The sequence below is a fragment of the Hylobates moloch genome, unplaced genomic scaffold, assembly GCF_009828535.3.
Source record: "Hylobates moloch isolate HMO894 unplaced genomic scaffold, HMol_V3 SCAFFOLD_2, whole genome shotgun sequence".
NCBI classification, from domain to species: domain Eukaryota; kingdom Metazoa; phylum Chordata; class Mammalia; order Primates; family Hylobatidae; genus Hylobates; species Hylobates moloch.
The window spans coordinates 62963650-62977657 of record NW_026652277.1 but is presented as its reverse complement, the minus strand read 5'-3'; positions in this window follow the sequence as shown (position 1 = coordinate 62977657).

Sequence of the window (14008 nt, the reverse complement as noted above, 5' to 3'; positions counted from 1 at the left end):
TTATACACATAGATAAATCATGTAATATATAGACATATACACACTAAAACATTGACGATATAGAGAAATTATAGAAAATTTCATGCAAATCATCCAGGAATTAATACAGATATAAAGAAAAACAGAACTTATATAATGTCAAAGATTAATAATGTTGTCTTATCATGCTTATAAACCTGAATTAATTCACATAAAATCTATCCTATAACACACATAACAAAAGATTGGTATCCATTGTTCAGTGAGAACTACAAATCACCAACCAAAACAGACAATCTAATAAAAAATTGATGAAAATGTGAAGAAGCAATTCAAAGTAAAAATGGCCAATAAGATATAAAAGACTAAAAAGCTACTGATGCTCAGAAAAATAGAATTAATGCCAACAAATTAATGCCATAGAGAAGATTTGCACCCCATAAAAACCTGAGAAATCTATTTTTGAGGGAGTATAATTTGAAATAACACTCTTAAATAAAATGTAAATATGCCATTTGAAACTGAAGTTTTACATGTAGAAATCTGTCATGCAGAAATCCTTGCATATAAGCACATGAATGAACCAAATTTCTCCAGCACTTAAATGTCTTTCAGTCAATGAATATGTGTCCCTCCAACAAATGTTTGAATGTAGCCATTGCAGAGAACAGGCTGATTATCACATTACTAAACAGAAAAAGTAGTTTCCAGAAAAACAAATTAGTATTTCTTTGTAATGAAATAAAATATCTGTAAGCTAGTACAAAGAAGAATCTCGAAAAATACATGTGATTCCAAGGATGAGAATTTAAATTTTTATTCTATGCAATTCTGCAATGTTTAACTTTATACAATGTTTTCATGTATTAATTATGAGATTTAAAATTTAATTTGTGGAATAAACACATTAATTCAAGACAGGAAGTTCCAAAATGTAATATCATATTATTAATTCACTAGTGTCATTCAAAAACTTGATAATGTTTCTCATATATCAGCTCTTTTATCCACTTCTAGCTTGTTTTTAGGACATTTGTTCTATTTTTTAAAAAATGTATGAATAAATATGATACAATGTTTAAAAATTGCAATAATTGTGGAAATCTAAATTCATGTAATTTTAACATTTTTCTTTAATTATTTTTAATATTTTATGATCATACAATAGTTTAATAACTTCTGCCTTCTTAGAAAGATTTTATTTGTTGTTATTTTGAGACATGACTATAAATCCATTGACAATTTTCCTATCAAGTAATATCCCCCCCTTTGAAGTTTGGCAAACTTTGTAGCTGTCTCAACACAAAGAATGTAATGGAAATAATGCAGCTAAACATTCAAAGCTCTGGTGGAAACACAGCATGTTCTCTCTCTATTTCTCTTTCTCTCTTTCTGTTTCTTCTTTTCTTGTCTTTTTTTCTCTCACTATTACTCAACAACTCAATCTGTAGTCCCCATAACAAATGACAATTTTGTAGAGAGACATAAATATATGCCTAAGAAATCCTGGTAGCCCACTAGCACTCTGAGCCTTTCAACATGAATCACTAAGTGTGTTAAGTGAATGATCTTCAGACAATTATAGATCCAGGCACCATAGAAAAGTAGCTACCTAAGAAACTCTGTGGAAGGAACACACAACTGAGCCCACCTAACACAGAGACTCTGAGAGGTGACAATAAAATGATTAAATTTGTTTTAAGGCCTTACATTTGGAAACTATTTGTTATGCAGTGATACATACCTGGAATAACAATTCTACGTATTTTAAATTATACATTTATAATAAAATTACAATTAATATATATCTACATGAGTGGGAAACTGTGATACTACACTTTGAAAATATCTGCACTCAGAGTAAGAAAGTCAACATAACATGGTGGTTAAGAGCTCGCACTCTGGATCCAGATGGACTTGATTCAAGTCTTAGAAACCACTATATAATGACGTGGGGTTCAACAAGTTATGGAGACTTCATTTGCCTCAGCTCCCTCACCAATGAAATGGCAATGGTTGTCATCGCATTATCAATATCATGGGATTGCTGAAAGAAAGAAGTCATTAATATTGCAAAGCACTAACAATTGTGTGTACAGCAAAATAGAATTTGCAATACTCTGATTAAACAAATAAAAAAAATTCCACAATAATAATTTTAGTGTTCATATAATTGCATAATATATTATAGTTTCAAAACATGGTCTGTTTCTAATGTAAATGATAAAAATGACAGCACTTACTATTTCAAGCATATGGCAATTAAATTTGTAGCATAAACCAAGGGCTAACAAACTATGATCTCTTGGTCAAATCTGGTCAGCCACTTGTTTATTTAAAGAATAATTGACATAGGAATTTTACACCACAAAATTATACAATTAAACCATTTAATGTGCATTGTTCGTTGGTATTTAACACATTTGCCAGTACCACTACTATCTAGATCCAAAGTAATTTTTTCACTTCGAAAGGGAGCTTTATACCCATTAGACAGTCATGTCACATTCTCCCATTCTCCATGCCTTGCAGCCTAGCATTATGTGTTGGCATCATTCTATAGCCTATTGGGTAATACTTTTTAAAACATGCAAATAGGTATATAACTTCAACAAAGTGTTTTATTTTTTCTTACTTCTAGCATGTCCTATTTCTTTCTAAATAGCAATTCTATGATGTATAAAATTAAGCTTTTATTTCTAATTGATCTGTTATTAAACATATTCAGAGGTGTTGTGATTTATATTGTTATGAGTTCTTTCCAATTTTATATTGAAGTCTCTTTCTTGAGAATGGCCATAAACCAAGATCCTGGAAAGCTCTGATGGAGGTGAGGAAATGAGTTTCAGATGTATGAGTCAGGTAAAATATATTGAAATGAGAAAGGAAGAACAAAATGCATAAAATAGAAGAAATGTATTACTCATAGTTCGTAAGTGACGTTAGGGATGATGATAAGAAACTGACAGAAAGTCCAGAGGTGGCAGAGAGCTCAACCAGCTGTCTGGAAGTGGAAGGGGGAACCCCTGTGGGAGGACTTTTATTAAGGACCATGGATACTATTTCCTAGGCTTCCCTGCAGGAGTAGAAGAATGGCTGGATTAAGGGAATACACATGAAGAGGAAAATTATTATATGACTCTGGTACTGATCAATAGGTTATATCACGGTCATCACCTCTGTGATATGTTGCATTTCTGGGTCATTAGGATGAGAAACAAATAGACTCTATCTCAAACAACTACATGAGGAAGGGAAGCTTTAACAAAGCAAAAGTGACAAGCTATGACTAGGTCTTAAACAACTTATGTTAAGCCTAAAAACGAATGCTGAGGCAGAACAAACTTATGACATGAAGGTAGACAGACATTTTAGAAGAAAACATGTCCTAGCCAATTCAAGATTGGTAGCATAAAATGAATCAGCTCCAAAATGTAACAAGAATAAATAGTGAAAATTGTTTTTAGAGACAACTATTTAATCATATTAGAAGAAGTTGACTGCAGTGGCATGCACCTATATTCCCAGCTACTCAGGAGGCTGAAGAAGGAGGATTACTTGAGCTCAAGAGTTCAAGGCCAGCCTGGGAAAATTTATGAAACCACATCTCCTCACCATTTTCCAGTTTAGGAAAAAAAAATAGTGCAGTTCACAGCCAGCACTCATCTAATTTTACATAAATACACTCTTTGAGGCTGAAACAAATCTGACTCATTGTCAGTGCAAACATACATTATAAAAACTCTTCTTGGAGTTATTTCTAAACAGAGCTAACATCAGAATCATCTGAATCATCTATTTTCAAAAAATTGAATTTATCAAATTAATCTTCAGCCAACAACTGCTCGAGAACAATGTTAACACCCTGCTATATTTTCTAGGATTTGACATCTTCAACAATCGAAAATGTCTATATTCTGTAAATGGAAATAGCACTAATACAATAGAATGCTAAATATTGAATGTTTTTTTTTGTTTCCAAAGTTGGTATGCTAAATCAATGAAAAAATAATAACGAAAGCTAGATATTTTGTGACAAAATTATCTTGTAAATGCTGCATCTGCAAGTACTGCAGGAGAGTATTATCTGGGCAAACAGAGAAAGGGTTTACAAAATAAAATTAATTAACAAATTTAACAATATACTGGGAATTGCCCTCAAAACATGCAGCAAATAAATAAACATTTATTAAGGAACACACTAAGGGTTGTTTAAAACAGCAAGAGCTTGTGGCATTAAACAATGACTTGCTTGCTAGCCTACACTCCCTTAGTGCGACAGAAATTTTACTGCAAGCTGGCAGGGACAAGACCATGAGACTCACCCTCTGTGAAACTACTACAAGAGGGCTATATTATCTTTTTGGGAGGGAATAAGCTTCCTAAATTTTTAACACACAGACACCTCACCTATGTGTTACAGAGGCTAAATTTCTGGCAAGAGAGGCGAAAAAAGTTTCACTTCTTTCATTTAGCCATTGTTGAAACACAGAAGTTTTACTCAGGCACAGTGTACTAAACACCCTGAGTACCAAATAGTCATTACCATAGTTTTTTTTTTTTTGAGATGGAGTCTCGCTGTCGCCCAGGCTGGAGTGCAGTGGCAGGATCTCGGCTCACTGCAGGCTCCGCCCCCTGGGGTTCACGCCATTCTCATGCCTCAGCCTCCCAAGTAGCTGGGACTACAGGCACCCGCCACCTCGCCCGGTTAATTTTTTGTATTTTTAGTAGAGACGGGGTTTCACCCTGTTATCCAGGATGGTCTCGATCTCCTGACCTCGTGATCCGCCCACCTCAGCCTCCCAAAGTGCTGGGATTACAGGCGTGAGCCACCGCGCCCGGCCACCATAGTTCTTTTAGAGGATGGAGTTTCCATGAGAGAAGAAGCAAATTAAGACTATAGGCTAGCACCTTACTCTTAGTGGCACAAACAGAAGTGTGCCCCTGCCTGTGGCCCTAGCTCTGGAGCAAAGGTTGATGATACCTTTTTCCCAAGGAAAGAGGCAGACCATTAAACAAAGAGTTCTAAAGCTTTCATGAGAGTAATTCACTTTATATGAAAGAATGTGAAGGAAATTCAAGCCTAAGCATGTTGTCAAAATATGAAGGGTTTTTTGGTAACAGTTAAAGAAGTTGGTAATTTCATGAGTGATGCAAATGAGACCATAAGAAAGCTAATTAATCAGAAAAAAAGATAAAGATAGAAAAAGAACAGTGTTTCCTGTGTTCATAACACCCTGAAATGCCTCAGCATCTATCACGGCAAAAGTGCCTAAATGCTATTGGATCAGAATATGAAGTAATTTATGCCCTAAGGGCAACACCAAAAGAAAAAGATCAATCAGCTAATAATTTGTGAAGATTAAGAGGTAGACTGGGCATGTAAAACAAACAAAAAAAACAGAAAAGGGTCAAAGAGTGTTCCTGTTAAAACCACTGTTATTCTAGAGTTTGTGAAAATGACCAAGGGTGCACTTTCTGAGTGGAAACACCAAGGAAATAACACTGCAAGGTAAACAGACTTCATTAAAATAATCCGTCTCCTCACCAAACAAGTTAACAATTAGAATTAAAAGAAGATGGGGGTATAATTTCCAGAGTAACTATAATATATTGTCTAAAATATTGAGGGTTTAACAAATTTTAACAGTAGGCTCCCTTATCTATATGGATCTATGGAAATTCGATGACAGGAAATCAGATACCTTAGTACAATTACTCAGCTGTACAAGTGGGTAGTCCAGAAAAACCTTCTTGGTAAGACTCTGAAGAATATATTTTGAAAAATTAGGTAACAGCTAATCAGGATAAATATAGTACAACAGAAAATTTTTAATTCACCATTTATTATTTAAAAACTCAAAAATAAAATCTTACTTTTTTCATTTATGTTCCAGTCCTGGGGAAAAATATAATAAGCTACAACAGTTGGCATTTTATTATACACAGTCAAATTTTTTATGGCCTGAAAAAAAACTACCTTTATTTCAAGTTTAGTTATATCTCACGAATAATTTTTCAGTAATTTTCTGGGTTGTGTGTCTCCTAATTCAAATGTTACACCTACCCTTTCTCCTAATAGCTAGATATTTCAAATGCAATTGAAAAATAACAGCCCTTCTTTTATTACGAGTGACTGCATTTTCTATGGGAATAAATTCCCGGTCTTTATTATGAAGTGGTAACACATTTTGTGATGGAGTGTGGCCTGTCCTTCCCCTCTTCAAGCATCACCACCACCCCACTCCCTGCTGCCCTGGACACCATGCCCTATCACACTCAGTGACTCCATTATTTCTCTAAGAGAACATGTTCTAGCATGCATCCTGCTTTTGGGGGACTGGAGTGGGGGATATGGAGTTTTCCTTATCCACAGTGTGCTCTATTTGTTCACTTGGCAATCCTGTATTCATTCTTCAAGTCACATACCACTTCTTCAATGTGTAGTCTTCACCTATCACCCCAGAGGACTTGGTGCTTCTTTCTCTGAGATCTGAAAGTAATTTTAATGCAGTTTTACAGTTACAGTAATTTGTTATCTAGAGAACACTGCCCATTTCATTGAGCATTGCTCATTTTAATTTTAAGACTCATCACGAATAATTATTCAAAAATTTAATCTTAGGTCATCTAAAAACCAAAGCTTTTATACCTCATGGTGGAGCCAATGACACCTATGAGAGGATTTACCATGGGACCCCTATGGTGGGACTTCCTTTGTTTGCAGATCAACCCGATAAGTTTGTTCACATGAAGTCTAAGGGGGAAGCTGTTAGTGTAGACTCAAAAACAATGTCAATTACAGATTTGCTCAATGCATTAAAAGCAGTCATTAATGACTCTTCATGAGTGTAATTTTTTTAACTACATAGCATGTATTGATAAGTTCTCACGTGAAGGCCAAGGAAGCAGCAGTGCCTCTAAATATGAATACAATGCTGAGTACATTTTTTTTTTTTTTTGGTAATGCTTAAAGGCAATCATCAATAAACCATTGTGAGTATCACAACCTGTTTTTCTGGTGGCTTTAGTGGAAATATTTGTCTGAGGTTTTAGGATGGTGCATAAGTTTTAAAATAGCCAAAAAATGAAATAAAAGGAATTGCTGAAGATGGTAACAGAAGGATTATAAGGAAGACTGAGAATAAAGTTGAAGAAAAGAAGCATGAATATTATTACTGCACTGACTAATTTTCAGCACACTTACGAGGGCCTTTTAGGATGAGATCTCATCAAAAGTTAGTCTTTAAACTTTTTTTTTTGTCTATTGAAGGTATAGAAAGTGATATTATGGGATACAAACACTTAGTCAAAAGGCTACCATAATGAAGCAAATAAACACGTCCATCATTTCACTTTAGTTACCCTTTTTTCCTTGTTTTTAAAACTCTTGTAATTTATTTTCAGTAAATCAGCATGACATAATCAATCTCTAATTCCCATTATATCTAATACTTTCAAAATTTTTATGCTAACATTTTGATCCCATCACTGATAACTTGTAAACAACTAGAGCCTTCAAATTTGCCTTTAAAAATTATTGGAAAAAGAACATACTTTATAAATGTAGCCACATTCTCTGTTCTTATGGTTGTGGTTGCTTTTGCTTATTTGGAAGCTTCATAAAATCAAAAAATAATTGGCTTGAAAGAGATAGATTGGAATATTCCTGTTTAATAGCCAAAATGTCTGAAACCAGAAATATAAGATTTCTAAATTACTTCAGTAGATACATTAATTTCAGTTTAGCTATTACTATTATATTGGTAATATTGTAAATTTAAATAAATATAATGCTGTGTTGAAAATAAAGATAATTTTTAATTAGTTGATACCCATTGAATGTATATGAAATGACATGCATTATATTGGTAGTTTGTATTATGTAACTTCTTGGTTATAGTTTTTCCCTATTGTATTAAAATATATGTATATCAGGATTAATTCCCTCCTCTCAAAAACACAGTCCTCACACTCTGTTTTTTAAATATCAAAAAGAGAAGTTACCTCCATTTCTATTGCTATAGCGCCATGCTTTAGCACTTTTTGGTTTTGATTTGGTAAGCCTTGTACTTGTATTCATCCTTATTCCTTGATTATTAGTCCATAATTATTTCAACACTCGAAATAAATGGAACTGCAATGCCTCAAAGTAAAATACAAAGCACCAGGTAGATTTTAAAATCACAATGCAAGAAAAATAGTAATAATAGTGAACATTTACTGAGAGTCTCTTTATGATGAAAATAATTCTACCAAGTATCCCAAGAATCATTACATTACTACTCACAATATTCACATAAGAAAGATATCATTCTTATTCATTCAATTTAACAATAAAAAAAAAAGGAACAGATACATTTTCAAAAAAAAAAAGACCAGTAGATATCAGTTCATGATTCAAACTAAGGCCATTTACTTCTACACTTTTGATCACTAATTCACTAATACAGTGTCAATACTAATTCCTGATCAATGCCAACTTCTTATCAGCTTTGCCCTGACATGAACCTGAACCTTGTCATAGATTTGTATCCTTTCTCTAAACTTTGATACTATTTTGAAATTTGCACACCAGGTTCATTACAATTTCATTAATGGCTAATTCAACCTCTGTACTCTCAAATGATTTCTTTTTATCCTTTGGACTTAACAAATTTTAATTTCTAGGATAGAAATACTTGTTCTCTTAAATTCTCTTTTCACATCTTGAAATCTTATGCATCCAACAAATTCTAACCCATAAACCAAAATCTCTATAACCACCAGGAAATAAAATATTTTTTCATCCACTTTTATGTGGCACTAATTTTTAACATCTACACAAAAATTTCACATATTTATATTTTATGTTCTAAAAGTTTATGTCTATTTGATTTTCCTTTAGCTGTAAAGAGAATGTTATATGGTTATCAATCATTCATTATGATCAGCTTGTGAAGCCCATGGACCAAAAAGTCTTCTGGATCAAGTTTGTCATGGGCCGCAAAGGAGCCAAGTACTTGCTGCCACCTGCCAACCACCTAATCTGGCTCCAGTACTGCTCTCTGGTTGTGCTGGCCTGCGAGGCAATTTTTACTCTCTTTGTCATAATATGTTGCTTGTTTGATTATCAAAAGTTTGTTAAGACCAGAAAAAAAAAAAAAGAGTAGCACTGTTTGAGATCTAAGGCAGGTATGCATGATAGGGAAAGCCATGACATTTAATGCCACCACTATTCATCAAGGTGTGGCAAAATTCTCCTCTATATTTCACAAGACTTGCACCCTCCTGATTTATTTACATATTTTACTCTTTTTTAAACATTAAGCAATATACAATTTTAATTTCAGAAAACCTAAAATAACTCAATTTTAATGCTTGCTTATGTATATTTCTAAACTGAAAAAAAATGAGATTCACTGGAAACTCAGGCTGTTTATTTGAGAAGGTCATGAGTAGTGTGTTTCTACTGTGCGTTTTTAGAAACCTCTTTTTATTTTTATTTTATTTTATTTTTTATTTCTAATATTTATTTTAAGTTCAGAGGCACATGTGCAAGATGTGCAGGTTTGTTACATAGGTAAAGAAAACTCTTCTATATAAACAAATACAGTAATATGGATTATACGTGTCCCTGTCAAGAAAAACAGTGCAAGATCCTTCTTAAAAATGGCAAGACAAATTTTACTCTGACTACTGAAGTAGGAGATAGAGACTACAATACAAATTGAGCTCAACTCTAACTACGATAAAGGTAACCAAGGCTTGGCTTTTAAAGAGAAAACTGATATGAATAAAATTGAGGAAAACAAAAAGGAACTAGTGGGTTATATGAAAATGGAAAATTAAATAAAAATTAAGTGGGAAACAAATGAAAATTATTAGGCAAGGTAGATTAGATGTTGTAAGTTTTTCAGTTTGGCAGGATCACATTATTTCGAGCCAAGACCTACCATGGAAACTAGGGTGACGTTTAAAGACAAATTTATGACCTAGTGCACACATAAACTAAGCTAAACTTGGCCAGCTCTCTTAACATTGTGTTTATTCAAGTCTTTTGTGTTACATGGGAGTTTAAAATTCAAATCCTTCATGAAATACAAAATATTTGTTAGTGGGAATGTTCTCTCTTTCAAAATTATAGATGGTCGTGACTGACTTCCTATCCAAAACTATGCAACCTGGTAAAATTCTTGGTTAGAAAGACTAAAGATGTTTTCCACATGAGGCCTGGAATATGCTTGAATTACTATTTTCACTTTAGTAATGACCCTTTGTAATTGGATAATAATACACAAAATAAAATAGCAGGCTAGTTCCCTTTAGTTAGGAATTATAGATATGGTCCAGCAAGTTTAGTGCAGTCTCTCTAGATTATAATGTTACATGATTTCTCTCCTGCAATAAGATCTCACTATTTCTTGGCCTTAATTTGTCAAGTCAGACATTTCTGACTTCTTTAATACCTGGAATACTGAGGATACACAAACCAGAAATATATATATAATCATTTACTTATTCTCCCCTCATAACATGGAAAAGTAAATTGTAGATGGAATAAAGAGCCAAATATCCTGTGCAATAATTTTTAAAGTCTATGTTGAAGAAAACATAATAAATGGCAAAAAGCTCTCCAAATCCTGCCTTTAAATATTGGTCATTACAGCCTCTGGATTCATAAAAAGGTTTGCAAAGCAAATCACAGAGAAGAAATAAACCAACTTAAAAGCAGTTCTTCTGTCTGACAAGAGATGTCCCTGAACAGTCGGATGGAAGAGAACCATAATGATCATTTCTAACACATGAAAAAGATTTTTACAGTAATCTTTTCTATGAAAAATATAGTTTTAGCTACAATTGGTAATAAAACAAATTATTTTAATATCTAGAAAAGAAATATACACTGAATATTTTACCTTATTAAACTTTGAACATATAGTCATGCCACTAAAAAGAAAAAAATAACAAAGTGCAAGAAAGGAAAAAAAGTAATGCATACATGGGCTTTGATTATAGTAATGTATTTTTTTAAAGCGGGAAAAACATATATAAATATTAGTCTGAGGCAATAATGATGCTCAACATGTACTACAAAAGCTAAATTCTAATCTGTTTATATTTTCTTAATGAAGTATCTTCTGAAAATGTATCAGAATATATCAGAATATACTTTCCTAATAAAGTATATTCTGAAAATAGATCTTCTTTGAAATTCTTAGACCGTATATGCAGATACATGATTCTATGTCTATCCATGAGTGAACAAATTACTTTCACTAGTTTAATTTTGAGAAGCCTTTTCATATAAAGTGATATGTACCTATATATTTAGGAAAATATGTGAACATGAATATATACTTGATGGAGAGTCATCAAAATGTCATAGTAAATTGAATTACAAAAATTGCAATAATATGATGTGTCTGTTTCTTGGAGATTGATTCTACAAGCTTTTAAATATCTCAGCAGTTAAAAACATTTAAACACAGAAACTCTAAGCAATCATATAGAATGATATAATTGATATAACATTCTTTTTATTTGTGATTTTTTAAAATTTTTGAATATGCTGCTTAAAAACAGGGATATTCAAGTACCACAGAAGTTGAACACAAAAATAAAATAATTGTGCATTTAATCTTCAAAATAACATATGAAGCTGAATCTATCTATGTCAAGGACAAATGGTTTATGTAGGAGTTTTCTGAATTAATTTCTATACAGAATGCAATATTTCTTAAAAGATAAAACAAATGTGCTATTAGAAGTTTTCTTCTTACATTCTTTAAGTATATTATTTACTGTTCTTAAGTATATTATTTTACATACATATCCTTAAATTCCAACATTAATGATAAAAATTCCTGAATAACTGAAGAGTGGGTCCTTGGAAGGGGTGCACCTTCCTGCATCAAGCACCTCACTATCACTCCAGTGTCCTCTATTGATGAACGTTAACATTCAACTAGCTGGCAAAGGAGAAATGCTTACAGGATCCTGACTCAGTATCATAAACTATATTTGCATCCAAGGGACAATAAATTGAAAACTGGTGAGGCATAAAATTTCAAATTTCTCATTTGTTATTATCCTAAAAGTTGTACCCTTGGGGACTGAATCTTGGTAAAATTTGGATGAGTAGGAGGCATGACTTTCTTTTGAAAATAACGTTTTTGAAAGTGGGGGCATATAGAGATTCTGACAAAGACGAGCTTAGAGTTGGCACACTGAGTCCACAGTTCCACTGGTGGTCACTTGCCTAATGTCCAAATGTATAATAAGAATTGGGATACTAGCAGGTTGGATTTTTGATTTCAGTAGTTGCTAGCACAGACTTGGTTAAAGGGAGTCTTGTTGTGCTGGGCCCATGCGTACCCTTCACCTATCACCACTCTATTCATACTCCCAACAAACCAGCACTGGAGTCGCCAGTTATGTGGTGCTTTAACTATGATGGATATTAATTTTTACTAATTCAAAGTATATGAAGATATGTCATTGATTTCATTGTTAGTCCCTAATTATTAAACTGATTAATCACTTTTTGGGTTTATGATCCAGTCAGAATCTTGTTCATGTACTGCACTCATTTTTTCAAATGATATTTTTCGTTAGATTCTTCTTTAGTATACAGACTTTATTAAGGATAAATTCGTTATCATAAGAGAGCCAGAATCCTAAGTCATCATGACCATGGCTCAGAGTGACTAGCAAAGAAACAAAATTAATAAAGGTCAAGTAAACAAGTAAAAATTAATGAATAATCCTTAGATAAGGTAAACATTGCAGTTGGATTGATCAATAATAATGAGGACATGCAGGTTGCAGGAGGTAGAACAGAACAAAATAAAAATTGAGACAATCATATTGAATCAGGGCATAAATACTTTTAACAAAGCATATAACATGTAGTTAAGACCAGGAAAACAACTAGAAACAAGAGAGCTTTGGGAGAAAAACTAATCAGGAAAGCTTAAACAGAAGGTGTTAACAAGCTACGCTTTTTGATTTTAATCTGTTTACTGGCAATTTATAGAGCATTAAGCAATTCTTCTTGAGGGCTGTATCAGTCAAGCATTCAGTTCCACTTTATTTCATGTAATCAACTAACATTTCATAAAATTAGGGAGCACATTTCTGATTTTAAAAATACCTAATTATTTTTGGATTCATCCTTCTCACCTCATCCCATTCTTGTTTTATGTTAGTGACTCTTTCATTTCTGAACATTTGAACCATGCTTATTTAAAAATCTCGTTTTGTAAAGGCACAGTGGTTCATATCTGTAATCTCAACACTTTGGGTTGCTGAAATGAGAGGATTGTTTGGGCCCAGGAGTCTGAAATCAGCATGGACAACACCACGAGAGCTCATCACTACAAAAAATTAAAAAAAAAAAAAGTAGTTGGGTGTGGTGACATGCATCTGAATTCCCAGCTACTCAGGTGGCTGAGGTGAAAGAATCACTTGAGCTTAGTAGGTTGAGGCTGAAGTGAGCTGTGATCACACCACTGCACTCCAACCTGGACAACTAAGCAATGCCTTAAAAAATAAATAAAAAAATTGAAAATCAAAGTCTCATTCTGATTGTTCCCTCTATCTACAATCCTTGAGTGCAAATCTTCCAATTGTGTACAACTGCTTAGTTCCTCACGTGGTTTTCTTGGGGAAATCTTCAACAGGTATCGCTGTCTGCAACATCCCTCATGCTCTGTATTGTAAGAGCATCCCTTCACAATTTTTTCAATTGTCTCTGCTGCAGTCTAGGGAGATCTCTAGTACCACACATTTTTTTCCTTATTTATTTTATAACAGGACTTCACTGCACCCTGTAGAGCAAATTTTGTTCCCTACTTTTAGGGACTATGTCTCATAAGTTTTCCTCCCAAAAGTCACTTTGTCACAGCTCTTACAAGAATCTATTCACAGAATTCCCTCTGATTTTAACAATCAGTAAACATTCTTCTTTTTTTTTTTTTTTTTTTGACAGAGTCTCACTCTAATGCTCTAATGCTCTAATGCCCAGGCTGGAGTGCAGGGGCACAAT